The sequence below is a fragment of the Nerophis ophidion genome, linkage group LG16, assembly GCF_033978795.1.
Source record: "Nerophis ophidion isolate RoL-2023_Sa linkage group LG16, RoL_Noph_v1.0, whole genome shotgun sequence".
Taxonomy (NCBI): Eukaryota; Metazoa; Chordata; class Actinopteri; order Syngnathiformes; family Syngnathidae; genus Nerophis; species Nerophis ophidion.
Window position 1 is genome coordinate 22098689 of NC_084626.1, and position 12375 is coordinate 22111063.

Consider the following 12375-nt stretch of genomic DNA (forward strand, 5'->3'; position numbering starts at 1 on the left):
AGTTAGTCCGACTGCTTTCCAGTGAGGGTTGGACTCCGCCAAGTCACCCATTCTGTTCATAACTTTTATGGACAGTATTTCTTGGCGCAGTCAGGGAGTTGAAGGCATCCCGTTTGATGGCTGCAGGATTAGGTCTCTGCTTTTTGCAGATGATGTGGTCCTGAAGGCTTCATCTGGCCAGGATCTTCAGCTCTCACTGGATCCCAGCGTGAAGCGACTGGGATGAGAATCAGCACCTCCAAGTCAGAGTCCATGGTTCTCACGCAGAAAAGTGCCATCTCCGGGTTGGGGAGGAGACCCTGCCCCAAGTGGAGAAGTTCAAGTACCTAGGAGTCTTGTTCACGAGTGAGGGAAGAGTGGATGGTGAGATCGACAGGCGGATCGGTGCGGCGTCTTCAGTAATGCGGACGTTGTATCGATCCGTTGTGGTGAAGAAGAAGCTGAGCTGCAAGGCAAAGCTATCAATTTACCGGTCGATCTACGTTCCCATCCTCACCTATGGTCATGAGCTTTGGGTCATGACCGAAAGGACAAGATCACGGCTACAAGCGCCTCTACCTTAGAGACCAGGTGAGAAGATCTGTTATCCGGGAGGAGCTCAAAGTAAACCCAGATGAGGTGGTCTGGGCATCTGGTCAGGATGCCACCCGAACGCCTCCCTAGGGAGGTGTTTAGGGCACGTCCAACCGGTAGGAGGCCACGGGGAAGACCCAGGACACATTGGGAAGACTATGTCTCCCGGCTGGCCTGGGAACGCCTCGAGATCCCCCGAGAGGAGCTGGACCAAGTGGCTGGGGAGAGGGAAGTCTGGGCTTCTCTGCTTAGGCTGCTGCCTCCGCGACCCAACCTCCAATAAGCGGAAGAAGATGGATGGATAATTTTTATAATGATGCGTTGTTGGCAGATCAACCTCTGTTAAACCAAAGTCCAACTACTTACTGTATGTCTCTTCTAAACACGTCATTAGGAACGTGAACATTGATTTAGCAAAGTTTTAGTGCAGTGAGTCGACATTTTTCATGTGTAAAAGTAATTATTACAGAGAAAGACTGAATATGACTGAATCGGAAGCAGATTTAGTGTCTTCCAGCAATATTTGAAGCTTGCACAGTCTGGATAAAGCAAGGATATTCAACTATACCTGGGGCCACATTTCCAGAAAACTAAGGACCGGGTGGCCTGACTTTTTGCTTCACTAATAGTCCTTTTTTGTTGTATCTTCCGGAGAAGCAGCGTCCTCTACAGTGGACATTTGATTTTGGTCTACTTTGTCAGAGTTACGGGAACATTGATGGTTTGACAGACCGTCTGGAAAAGAACAAGTCAAAGATCAGAATGTTGCCAGGGACACAATTGCACAGACTGCCCGGCCATGTGAGTTCCTGACATAAATGTGTGATTGTACATCACAATCATGAGATTAATCCACAATAAAATCCCCTTCAAGAAAAAAGTAACTTTTTAATAAAAACAAAAACGTCTTACCCAAAAATGTATCCATAATTTTGAAAACCCAGAAAATGAGTTAAAATAATATCATTGTAACCCAACAAATGGGTTACTCTTCATAAAAACTCCAACATTTAACCTGACCCTCGCAACCCATAAATTGGGTTACCAAAATAATCCAGCATTTATTTTTTTTTTTGTGCACTCTAAAAAAATGTGTGCACACATTTAGGAGGTTTTTTTTGAAGGGCAACCAATTTTTTGGGATACAATGGTGATATTTTAACAAATTTTCTGGGTTTTCAAAATTATGAACTCTTTTTGGGTTGTTTTTCAATGAGTAACACAATTTGGGTATTAGGCTTTTTCTTATTAAAAAGTTACTTTTTTCTTGAAGGGAATTTTACTATGGATTAATCTCATGAACATGATTTACAATCGCAAACTTTATGTCAGGAGTCCCCAAACTTTTTGACTGCATTTTATTATTATTTATTTTTTTATTAACTAAAATGTAAAAAAATATGATAAATTGCAATAAGTTCACCAGTTCAGTTTAGAATTGTATTTGTTTTTTTACTGTAAATAACAAAAAATGCAATTTTATAAAAACATTTTGGCACCTGAGCTGCCAGTTTGTTCCCCCAACAAATCAAAGAGTGTAGATTTTTCTGTGTATTACTGTAAATGCCAAAAAGGCACAACAGTTTATTACAGTAAAAAAAGGTTCTGTTTTTTTCCATTTAGAGAAAAATGCTGTAAAAACCACGAAAATCTAAAAACCATGAAATGTATTGCTGCTTTTACGTTGCACAATTTGATGGATAACTTGTTTTGAAATCATTATTGGTATTCATTTCTATTTAAAAAAAAATGTGAATGTATCATATATTTTGGAATAATTTGACAATATTTAAGTAATTTGCAATTACATGGAGTACATTTTTTTTTTCTGCCAAAATAGAAAGAAAGAATACATATTAGTTAGAAAAGTTACAGTGCTTTATTGATACGTATTATTTCCTGGCTTTGGATGGCCAAATGAAATGAAGTGACGGACCACATGTAGTCCTGGGCCTTGAGTTTGACACCTGTGATGTAAAGATATGCCAATGTGTTGCTCGTGGTCCAAAGTCTTATGTAGAACAGGAGGAAGTACCTGAAATGATGTCATCTGGCCCCCGGGCTGCCATTGAAGACCCCTGGTATGAATGAGCAGAGTGGAACATGGATCCCACTACACTTCAGGCCTAACTTGTGTTGCTTTTTTATTTTTAAAGCATAGAGACTTAGACAAACTTATAATGCAGGTATAAAGTAAACAAAAATGTACCATAGTAGCAATACAAAATATAACATATATGTAATATTTACATATTCTACATACAGTATAATATATGCTGATATATTATACTGATACCAGACGTGTGTAAATATTGACAAAGTCCAATAGTGGTTTCATGGACAATTTTTGTTTCATCTGACCACAGAGCTTTCCTCCAGAAAGTCTTATCTTTGTCCCTGTGATGTCAGGTGAAACAAAAAGTGAGCTGTTTGGCCACAATAGCCAGCAATATGTTTGGAGGAGAAAAGGTGAGGCCTTTATTCCCAGGAACACCCTACCTACCGTCAAGCATGGTGGTGGTAGTATTATGCTCTGGGACTGTTCTGCTGCCAATGGAACTGCTGTTTTAAATGGGACAATGAAAAAGGAGGATTAGCTCCAAATTGTTCAGGACAACCTACCTAAATCATCAGGGGGGAGGTTGGGTCTTGGGCACAGTTGGGTGTTCCAACAGGACAATGACCACAAATTACACCTCAAATGTGGTCAAGGAATGGCTAAATCAGGCTAGAATGAAGGTTTTAGAATGGCTTTCCCAAAGTCCTGACTTAAAGGTGTGGACAATGCTGAAGAAACAAGTACATGTCACACATTTGGCTGAACTGCAGCAATTTTGTGGTGAAAAATGTGCACAGAAGCTTGTGGATGGCTACCAAAAGTGCCTTATTGCAGTGAAACTTGCCAAGGGACATGGAAGCAAATATGAACATTGCTGTATGTATACTTTTGACCCTCACATTTTCAGTGGAGACATAATAAATTCATAAAAGAAGCAAACTTCATGAATATTTTTGTGAGCAACAAGTATGTGCTCCAATCACTACATCACAAAAATATAACAGTTGTAGACATGATTGGAAAGTGAAGACAGCCACGACATGATGTTCTTTACAGGTGTACCTAGACTTTTGACCACCACTGTATGTGTTGCAAAGGTGCTGCAATAGCCAAAAAGCGCCAGCTGAGGTCGCTGTAGTATATATTGAAGAGGCCTCCCTTTGGCTCTCTGCTCCCGCTCCCCTTTTTCCTGACACACACACACACACACACACACACACACACACACACACACACACACACACACACACACACACACACACACACACACACACACACACACACACAACATGGCGGTGTAGAATGCTCGGCCGACGTCCCGGACTGAGGCGACAAAAGCGAGGGATTGCAGCCCAAATATGACCGGAAGCTAAGATCGGAGGACGCATGAGGGCGCATTAATCTTTCTTTTCCGGCCTGGATTGTGCTGCGTGCTGCGTGCTGAGGCTTTAGCGGCGGAGTCTTGTTGGCGGCGTGTCCGAGCCCCGAGCCTCCTGCTCGGCTACCAGCAGCCCCCCTGCTCCCCCTGGTCGCCCCCAGCCCGCTCCCTGTCTCCTGCAGGGGTGTCGGGGCCGAAAGCCAGGACGAGGGAGCGGACTCACATTCCTCGGCCTTTGCCCCTCCTGGGCTTCCTCTGGGCGTTCCTGCTGCCTGGTGAGTTTGCGTATTACTTATTACTTATTACTAATTAGTCAGACACACTTTGCTTATTAGTTATTAGTCAGCCACAGTTTGCTTATTAGTTATTAGTCAGGCACAGTTTGCTTATTAATTATTAGTTATTAGTCAGGCACACTTCTGACCATCTCATCTTTCTTGTCACTTTGTTTACCCCGCTTTGTGTCTCACAGGCTTAGCGTCATCTTTCTTTTTGCACCCCCCGCATCAACACCTACTTTCACCCCGCTTTCTGTCTGACAGGCTTAGCCCGCTTCCCACAGACCGGATGAAAACCTGGAGACTTTTTCTTTGTTGATACTTGCCGGACACTGTAGCTCGCAGGCAGGGAGGGACATGTTGGTGAAAGGGGAGAAGGAGGGGGCGTCATGGGGAAAGTCGGGTCTGAAGATGATTTTACAACCAGAGGTGCTCTCTTATCTCAACAAAGCTGTTGTCTCCACTTTATTGATCCGCACTGTTTGTTTTGTAGAGCAGCGTTGTTCAAACACTGTGCTGCGGCACACTAGTTGGAGTCTTGTCATTTCCCCTATTTGGGTTAAACATATCACCGTATTTCCTTGAATTGAATTGGGCGCTAATTATTTTAAAACCTCTTCTCACTCCGGCACTTACCAAAGGCATGCAGTACATTTAGGCCTGCACTTATCCATTTGAGTGTGATGTAAGGATACCATCATGAAAAGCACATTTTATAATAAAAATTTTTTTATTCTGGTCTTACCTTTACTTATAAATGAAGTCCATGCGCAGCTCCTTCTGATCAAAAACATCGATAACTTGTTTATAGAAGTCTTCCTTATCTTTCTTCAGTTTTAAAAGTCTCTCTGTCTCGATGGAGATCTTCCTTTATTACCTCCTGCTTCCATTGAAAGTCCAGTTTAGAAAACTGTTTTATTTTAGATATGTAATCCTCCATGTTAAAAGTGCAAGTGAGAGGAAAAAATAAACGATTGCTGCTTGTTGTCACTTCTTCTGCAGCCGAGTAGTCGCAAGAAGGATCACTAGCGCCCTCTACCACCAGGAGGCGGGAGTCATTTAATGACTCATATTTGACACACGCAGCTACGGTATATTAATAAAACATAGCTGCTTACTGTTCTTTTTAGCATATTCAATAGCTTGGACCTTAAATCCTACTGAATAGCTCTTAATCTTCACTTTATGCGATTTGAAATGATTGAAATCAGCCTCCTCCATTTTGAAAATGATGACAGGTGAAGTGTCACTCGTGACGTGACGAGTTTGACCCAGTGGAAATTCTAGGCAGGCGCATACTATATTCCCGGTGGTACAATGAAATACGGTATTTCCAAACCAGTAATTACAATCCGCAAATAATGTTCTGTTGTTGAGTGTCGGTGCTGTCTCGAGCTGGACATAGTAACCGTGTAATACTCTTCCATATCAGTAGGTGGCAGCAGGTAGCCAATTGCTTTGTTAGATGTCGAAAACACGGTTTGTCGTGATCACTATTTGCAGACGACAGCGGGAGGCAGGGTGCAGGTAAAAAGGTGTCTAATGCCTAAACCAAAAATAACAAAGGCGAGTGCCGCTAAGAAAAGGCATTGAAGCTTAGAGATGGCTAAACAAAATGAAACTAAACTGACTTACTGACTGACTTACTGTGGAGCCAAGATGGCGTCCACAAAGTGCATCCCAACATGACATGACAATCAACAATGTCCACGCAAAGAAGGATAAAAACAACTGAAGTATTCTTGATTGCTAAAACAAAGTAAGTGTGGGGAATATCGCTCAAAGGAAGACATGAAACTGTTACAGGAAAATACCAACAAAAAAACAAAAGCCACGGAAACAGGAGCGCAAGACGAGAAGTAAAAGAGTACACGCAGGGAAAGAGCAAAAGAGTGCAAATAAGTCAGGGTGTGATGTGACAGGTGGTGACAGTACACCTACTTTGAGACAAGAGCTGTAGTCATGCATGCTTGCTTATGCTTCAAAGTCATATCCAACAATTGCCACAACCACTTTTTACTCTCAATATCGGCTGCTGAGTTTCATTTTTTTAACATTTTCTCTGGATTTTTTCAATGACTAAAATGTGCCTTGGCTCAAGAGATTGAAAAACAGTGTTGTTGAGGATGGGGTGCGTGAGTTTGGGAATGAGGTCGCCCCAACATGACTATCATTACTACTTCAACATTGGGAATGAGGTCGCCCCAACATGACTATCATTGCTACTTCAACATTGGGAATGAGGTCGCCCCAACATGACTATCATTGCTACTTCAACATTGGGAATGAGGTCGCCCCAACATGACTATCATTGCTACTTCAACATTGGGAATGAGGTCGCCCCAACATGACTATCATTGATACTTCAACATTGGGAATGAGGTCGCCCCAACATGACTATCATTGATACTTCAACATTGGGAATGAGGTCGCCCCAACATGACTATCATTACTACTTCAACATTGGGAATGAGGTCGCCCCAACATGACTATCATTGCTACTTCAACATTGGGAATGAGGTCGCCCCAACATGACCATCATTGATACTTCAACATTGGGAATGAGGTCGCCCCAACATGACCATCATTGATACTTCAACATTGGGAATGAGGTCGCCCCAACATGACTATCATTGCTACTTCAACATTGGGAATGAGGTCGCCCCAACATGACTATCATTGCTACTTCAACATTGGGAATGAGGTCGCCCCAACATGACTATCATTGATACTTCAACATTGGGAATGAGGTCGCCCCAACATGACCATCATTGATACTTCAACATTGGGAATGAGGTCGCCCCAACATGACTATCATTGCTACTTCAACATTGGGAATGAGGTCGCCCCAACATGACTATCATTGATACTTCAACATTGGGAATGAGGTCGCCCCAACATGACTATCATTACTACTTCAACATTGGGAATGAGGTCGCCCCAACATGACTATCATTACTACTTCAACATTGGGAATGAGGTCGCCCCAACATGACTATCATTGCTACTTCAACATTGGGAATGAGGTCGCCCCAACATGACTATCATTGCTACTTCAACATTGGGAATGAGGTCGCCCCAACATGACTATCATTGCTACTTCAACATTGGGAATGAGGTCGCCCCAACATGACTATCATTGATACTTCAACATTGGGAATGAGGTCGCCCCAACATGACTATCATTGATACTTCAACATTGGGAATGAGGTCGCCCCAACATGACTATCATTACTACTTCAACATTGGGAATGAGGTCGCCCCAACATGACTATCATTGCTACTTCAACATTGGGAATGAGGTCGCCCCAACATGACCATCATTGATACTTCAACATTGGGAATGAGGTCGCCCCAACATGACCATCATTGATACTTCAACATTGGGAATGAGGTCGCCCCAACATGACTATCATTGCTACTTCAACATTGGGAATGAGGTCGCCCCAACATGACTATCATTGCTACTTCAACATTGGGAATGAGGTCGCCCCAACATGACTATCATTGATACTTCAACATTGGGAATGAGGTCGCCCCAACATGACCATCATTGATACTTCAACATTGGGAATGAGGTCGCCCCAACATGACTATCATTGCTACTTCAACATTGGGAATGAGGTCGCCCCAACATGACTATCATTGATACTTCAACATTGGGAATGAGGTCGCCCCAACATGACTATCATTACTACTTCAACATTGGGAATGAGGTCGCCCCAACATGACTATCATTGCTACTTCAACATTGGGAATGAGGTCGCCCCAACATGACTATCATTGCTACTTCAACATTGGGAATGAGGTCGCCCCAACATGACTATCATTGATACTTCAACATTGGGAATGAGGTCGCCCCAACATGACTATCATTGATACTTCAACATTGGGAATGAGGTCGCCCCAACATGACTATCATTACTACTTCAACATTGGGAATGAGGTCGCCCCAACATGACTATCATTGCTACTTCAACATTGGGAATGAGGTCGCCCCAACATGACTATCATTGCTACTTCAACATTGGGAATGAGGTCGCCCCAACATGACTATCATTGCTACTTCAACATTGGGAATGAGGTCGCCCCAACATGACTATCATTGATACTTCAACATTGGGAATGAGGTCGCCCCAACATGACTATCATTGATACTTCAACATTAGCTCTGTTGTATAAAACCTGAAGTTCCCCTTAGTACTTCTCCAAATGTTTTCTCCTCCCTGCTTTTTGTAGCATTGTACCTCTCTCTCTCTCTCTCTCTCTCTCTCTTGTCTCCTAACACTCTGGGTGTAACAGAGCTTGCCATTTACAGGTTTTGATTGTTTCATTGTTTGTTTACACCAGGGATAGTCAACTAAATAGTTTTGGGGCCCACATGTCCAGAAAGCTAAGGACTGGTGGACAGACTAATCCCTTCACTATTCTTATGTTGTATATTCCGTAGAACCAGTGTCCTGCATGGTAGACTTTTGATTTTGGTCTGTTTAGGCACAAGACATTGATACAACGCTGATTATACATACGTGTTTAATCAACTGACTTAGAAACAACATTGCAAAAAAAAGTTGTATTTGTAAAATGACGCAACATTGATTTTTAATGTAGATCCACGTTGTTAGTTGGGAAATGACCACATTTCAATGGTCAAATCAACGTCGAAACTTGAAAGTAAATAAATGTCAGTAAAACGCATGTGGGTTCAATGTTGTATTTGTGTTGTAGAATATTGCTTTGGAAATGACCAAAATTCAACGTTGAAATCAACGTCAGAATATACAGTACAGGCTGGAGGTTTTGGACACATCTTCTCATTTCAATGCACTTTCTTTATTTTCATGACTATTTACGTTGTAGATAGTCACATCAAAACTATGAATGAACACATGTGGAGTTATGTGCTTAACAAAATCCATCCATCCATTTTCTACCGCTTATTCCCTTTTGGGGTCGCGGGCGCTTAACAAAATAAAAGGTGAAATACCTGAAAACATGTTTTATATTCTAGTTTCTTCAAAATAGCCACCCTCTGCTCTGATTACTGCTTTGCACACTCTTGGCATTCTCTGCATGAGCTGCAAGCACACCTGTGAAGTGAAAACCATTCCAGGTGACTACCTCTTGCAGCTCATGGAGAGAATGCCAAGAGTGTGCAGAGCAGTAATCGGAGCAAAGGGTGGCTATTTTGAAGAAACTAAAATATAAAACATGTTTTTAGTGTTTTGACCTTTTTTTGTGAAGTACATAACTCCACATGTGTTCATTCATAGTTTTGATGTGACAATCTACAATGTAAATAGTCATGGAAATAAACAAATAAATTATTTAAATGAGAAGGTGTGTCCAAAGGTGTTTGGCCTGTACTGTACGTCAAAAAGCATGTTTTAAAACTGACTTTGGAAGGACATTGCAAAAAAGTTGTATTTGTAAATTGACACAATGTTGATTTTTAATTAAAATCCACGTTGTTAGTTGGGAAATGACCCAATTTCAACGGTCAAATCAACGTCGAAACTTGAAAGTAAATAAACGTCAGTAAAACTCATGTTGTTTCAACGTTGTATTTGTGTTGTGGAATATTGGTTGGGAAATGACCCAAATTCAACGTTGAAATCAACATCAGAACTCGACCGTGACTAAATATAGTCAAAAAGCATGTTGTTTCTACGTTGTATTTGTGTTCTACAATATTGATTGGATTAATGTAGATGCACCTTTTTAGTGAGGAAATGACCAAATTTCAATTGTCAAATCAATACCACAACTACAAAATAAATACATGTCAGCAGAAAGCATGTTGTTTCAAGGTTGTATTTGTGTTGTGGTTGAAAAATGACCACATTTCAATGGTCAAATCAACGTTAGAACCTGGCATTGAACAATGGTCGTCAATAAGCATGTTGTTTCAATGTTGCTTTTGTGTTGTAGGATATTGGTTGGGAAATGACCCAAATTCAATGTTGAAATGAACGTCAGAACCCAACATTGATTAAGCGTTGTCAAAAAGCATGTTGTTTCAATATTGTATTTGTGTTGTGGTTGGGAAATGACCACATTTCAACGCTCAAATCACCGTCACAAGCTGATAATAAATACACCTCAGAAAAAAGCATGTTGTTTCAACGTTGTATTTGTGTTGTAGAATCTTGGCTGGGAAATGAGCAAGATTCAACGGTCAAATGAACATCTGAACCCGACCTTGATTAAATGTTGTCGAAAAGCATGTTGTTTCAATGTTGTGTTTGAGTTGCTCAACATCAGGACCTAATTCACCAAGTTGTCAACGTTGTTTCAATGTTGTGTTTGAGTTGCTCAACATCAGGACCTAATTCACCAAGTTGTCAATGTTGTTTCAATGTTGTGTTTGAGTTGCTCAACATCAGGACCTAATTCACCAAGTTGTCAACGTTGTTTCAATGTTGTGTTTGAGTTGCTCTACGTCAGGACCTAATTCACCAAGTTGTCAACGTTGTTTCAATGTTGTGTTTGAGTTGCTCAACATCAGGACCTAATTCACCAAGTTGTCAACGTTGTTTCAATGTTGTGTTTGAGTTGCTCTACGTCAGGACCTAATTCACCAAGTTGTCAACGTTGTTTCAATGTTGTGTTTGAGTTGCTCAACATCAGGACCTAATTCACCAAGTTGTCAACGTTGTTTCAATGTTGTGTTTGAGTTGCTCTACGTCAGGACCTAATTCACCAAGTTGTCAACGTTGTTTCAATGTTGTGTTTGAGTTGCTCAACATCAGGACCTAATTCACCAAGTTGTCAACGTTGTTTCAATGTTGTGTTTGAGTTGCTCAACATCAGGACCTAATTCACCAAGTTGTCAACGTTGTTTCAATGTTGTGTTTGAGTTGCTCTACGTCAGGACCTAATTCACCAAGTTGTCAATGTTGTTTCAATGTTGTGTTTGAGTTGCTCAACATCAGGACCTAATTCACCAAGTTGTCAACGTTGTTTCAATGTTGTGTTTGAGTTGCTCAACATCAGGACCTAATTCACCAAGTTGTCAACGTTGTTTCAATGTTGTGTTTGAGTTGCTCTACGTCAGGACCTAATTCACCAAGTTGTCAACGTTGTTTCAATGTTGTGTTTGAGTTGCTCTACGTCAGGACCTAATTCACCAAGTTGTCAACGTTGTTTCAATGTTGTGTTTGAGTTGCTCTACGTCAGGACCTAATTCACCAAGTTGTCAACGTTGTTTCAATGTTGTGTTTGAGTTGCTCAACATCAGGACCTAATTCACCAAGTTGTCAACGTTGTTTCAATGTTGTGTTTGAGTTGCTCTACGTCAGGACCTAATTCACCAAGTTGTCAACGTTGTTTCAATGTTGTGTTTGAGTTGCTCAACATCAGGACCTAATTCACCAAGTTGTCAACGTTGTTTCAATGTTGTGTTTGAGTTGCTCTACGTCAGGACCTAATTCACCAAGTTGTCAACGTTGTTTCAATGTTGTGTTTGAGTTGCTCTACGTCAGGACCTAATTCACCAAGTTGTCAACGTTGTTTCAATGTTGTGTTTGAGTTGCTCAACATCAGGACCTAATTCACCAAGTTGTCAACGTTGTTTCAATGTTGTGTTTGAGTTGCTCAACATCAGGACCTAATTCACCAAGTTGTCAATGTTGTTTCAATGTTGTGTTTGAGTTGCTCAACATCAGGACCTAATTCACCAAGTTGTCAACGTTGTTTCAATGTTGTGTTTGAGTTGCTCAACATCAGGACCTAATTCACCAAGTTGTCAACGTTGTTTCAATGTTGTGTTTGAGTTGCTCTACGTCAGGACCTAATTCACCAAGTTGTCAACGTTGTTTCAATGTTGTGTTTGAGTTGCTCAACATCAGGACCTAATTCACCAAGTTGTCAACGTTGTTTCAATGTTGTGTTTGAGTTGCTCAACATCAGGACCTAATTCACCAAGTTGTCAATGTTGTTTCAATGTTGTGTTTGAGTTGCTCAACATCAGGACCTAATTCACCAAGTTGTCAACGTTGTTTCAATGTTGTGTTTGAGTTGCTCAACATCAGGACCTAATTCACCAAGTTGTCAACGTTGTTTCAATGTTGTGTTTGAGTTGCTCT

At 41.2% G+C, this 12375-nt stretch overlaps 1 protein-coding gene and 1 long non-coding RNA gene across 4 annotated transcripts in view; one reads left to right on the forward strand and one right to left on the reverse strand.

Annotated features, from left to right (window-relative positions):
* Positions 1-2429: 2429 nt before the first annotated feature.
* LOC133535146 (uncharacterized) lies at positions 2430-4990 on the reverse strand. The gene is made up of 2 exons (XR_009802157.1): positions 3077-4990; positions 2430-2651 (listed from the first exon to the last, which is right to left on the reverse strand). It is a non-coding gene; the product is annotated as an uncharacterized LOC133535146 (long non-coding RNA).
* The window catches only part of ptpra (protein tyrosine phosphatase receptor type A), a 127067-nt gene continuing 118523 nt past the window's right edge, over positions 3832-12375 (forward strand). Inside the window, exon 1 of one of the 3 annotated variants that reach the window (XM_061874664.1) lies at positions 3832-4285. The gene's annotated coding sequence lies outside the window, so the exon portion shown is untranslated. The remainder of the gene's footprint in view (positions 4286-12375) is intronic. The other 2 variants (XM_061874665.1, XM_061874667.1) reach the window with 2 other exon arrangements.